Consider the following 2,949-nt stretch of genomic DNA (forward strand, 5'->3'; position numbering starts at 1 on the left):
TTTGAATTTACTTGTCTAATTGAACTAGCGTTGTCAATACCTCTGGTGACAATTTTTTAGAACACTGTTTTTCTCCTTTGCCTTTGCAAAGAGGGAGACTGTCCTTTTGCATTATATGGAAATTTACTTTATTCTGGATGGAAACATTCCCTCTAGGAGGGAGGGGGGTGCTCATAAGTCCCAGGGGGAAAACAAAAGGTCACAGGACTCCAGGAACAGGATTCTCAACTGTCTCTCTCCAGCAGTATGAAAAGGCATAAACAACTCCTAGAGGGGAGACCCTAACCAGTCTAGCTACCAAGAGGGGATTCTCAGATTGCTGAGCTAACTGCAAACTGTACTGAGGGCTTTGCAGTTTTGGTGAGGCATGGCAGTATTGAAGTGGGCTCTTCAGTGGAGCAGCTGGGATAACCCCTCTGTTACCTTCAGAGCTTTTTTACAGTATGCTTTAGTCATATTTACACCTTATAGCAATAAACTTGCTGCTCTTCCAAGATGAAGTTGTGTTAACCAAGTTGAACAAAAGAATCTGAGCTTTTGAGTATGTTATCACTATGATCTTATTCCCAGTATAATCCTCAGCAGAAACAAGTTCCTTCAGTGGTGTTGAACATGGAACCCCCTCTTACCACACGGTGTGGGATGTGGTGCTTATATCTGAACTTCCTTCAGTTCCCAAACTGGTACTTCTCTCTTCCATGTGAAGCTGTTCTTTCTCTTCTTGCCGTCTAATTGGGAGTGTTTCTGCAGGACTAGTTCCTTACTCGTCTAAAACCAGGCATGTGAAAGCTGCTGATACAAACGCTATGCAAGGTACAGGATGCCACACTCAATATTCTAGGCCCTGCTCCTCTGTAACTCAAAAAGCTAAAACTAGCTGAGAACTTTGCTCTTGTTAGGTCCTAATCTCTGTGCCTTGTTTTCATTCATCTGGTAACTCCCAAGCCATGCTAAGAGACAGGTACTGATGTAACATGTATTTTACTGAACATCAGACAGCATAGGATAAGCCAGTGCTAACCTCACAAAATGGTATTTCTTAGCAAATGCCATGAGACGTATAAATTAGGCTTTCTTGGTGGAAGTGATGTATCGTATAGAATGCGTAAACTTTGTCAATGTGTCTATGAGCACAGATGAGCATACAGAACAGACAGAGCATGTGTACAAATGTGCCTAATGCCAAAACATATTGGTTTGAAAAATAAACCCGTGTGTCAACTACTACTGTCATTGACTACCTTTATCTTATGTCTAAAATACAGAATAGGATTATTTTAAATATTTTATGGTTCAGGTCCCAAGAAGTTCAAACAAGTGCGACTTGCTGCATTGGCGTAGCCCCTGGCTGAGTCTTGGTAGTGTTGTGGTGTTCTTCACTGACGGTGTTGATTCTTACCAGTCCTACCTGTTCCATATGGTCTTAACACTTCTCAGAGTAAAAGCAGGAGACCAAACATAATCTCCCAAATGAATAATCATGGATGATGGACTAGAGCAAATAAAAATTAATGGTAGCTATATTTAGATAACAAAATGGTAACGTTGTAAGCAGAGTTCAGATTCCTACAGAATAAAGATGCAATCACTGTGTAATATTGTTTAAGTAGTCTGCTGCTGCTCTTCTGAGATAGGATTAGAATTAAGATACTTAAAACCGAATAGTTCAAGCTATCAACTGTCTTTCCCTGAGTTCTTTGTCCCATTTATTTATCTCCTTCATTGGTTTGGTTGCACCTTTCCAAACCCTGTATTTTTTAAAATACTATTATAATTCTTCTAAAGGTAAATATAAATATCAAATGGAAAATATAAATCTGTAAAGACATATTTTGAAACTCTGTTTTCTGCTTATTTACTTGTTTGGGAAATCATTAGTTTCAAGGAATGTGTTTTTATTTTTAAACAAACATGAAAGGCAGTGTTGGAGCTGTAATACAACATGGATCTTTAACAGTATACTATCCTGGGTAAACTTCTCAATGCATAAAAATGTCTGACCCCTGTCATAAATAATGTTAATTTTATACTATGTGAAATGTATTCCTTTGGTTTTTATTTTCGTTCTTGTCTTAACAGCCACTTCCCTCTGTTGCCTGTTGTGGTGGTAGATAAGTTGTCTTCTCCTCTGTAGATCATTGTGGCAGATAACCTGCCTTCTCCACCGGCACTGGTTGTGGTAGATAACCTGTCTTCTCTGTCGCCTGCTGTGGTGGTTGCTTCATATCATTGTAGTTAGTTGCTACATGCTGAGAAGTGGATGGATTTAATTTATAAGATTTTTCATTATCTAAAAAAATACCTAGTATATGATATTAAAATCACTCCAATAAAATAACCCAAAGGATGTACTTTTGCTATTTAATCCATAACAGATTCTTTTGATTTGAGGACATATGCATGTATGAATGAGTGTAGTATGTACGAGAATGTGCATGCTCTTGTGAACATTCACCTGAGTATCCTTGGAACTGCAAATTCTCTAGTTGAATATTAGCACAGTAGCATCATTTATTCAAATATTGGAAGCATTTTTATGTAAGAAGGATGATGCTAATTTATGTAGATTTAGATGGACAGATGATAATTGTGATGAGGCTTTTCATAGAAAAAAATCTTTGTCTAACTTTTTAGACTTTTGAATTAAATCTAAGGAAACAGATTTTAATTTAGATATCTCGACCTTTTACACCATACTTAGAGAGCAAAAGATCAGCAATCATTGTTTCAGACAGCTGAGGAGATTTAGTCTACAGGAACAAACATCCCCCTGGACTCAAGCTCAAAATAATGAAGGTTTATTTTCTGATTTCCATCAGTTAGCTGAAGCCCCATGTGATGCTGTCTCCCTAAGTTGCTGGACCAGTCCTTACCTTGAATGTTACCATAGTAATGGAATACAAGCACAGTAGGAAACCATGTAAGGGTTCCTAACACTTCTATCCAAAA

This window comes from Arvicanthis niloticus, chromosome 3 (genome assembly GCF_011762505.2).
Source record: "Arvicanthis niloticus isolate mArvNil1 chromosome 3, mArvNil1.pat.X, whole genome shotgun sequence".
NCBI lineage: Eukaryota > Metazoa > Chordata > Mammalia > Rodentia > Muridae > Arvicanthis > Arvicanthis niloticus.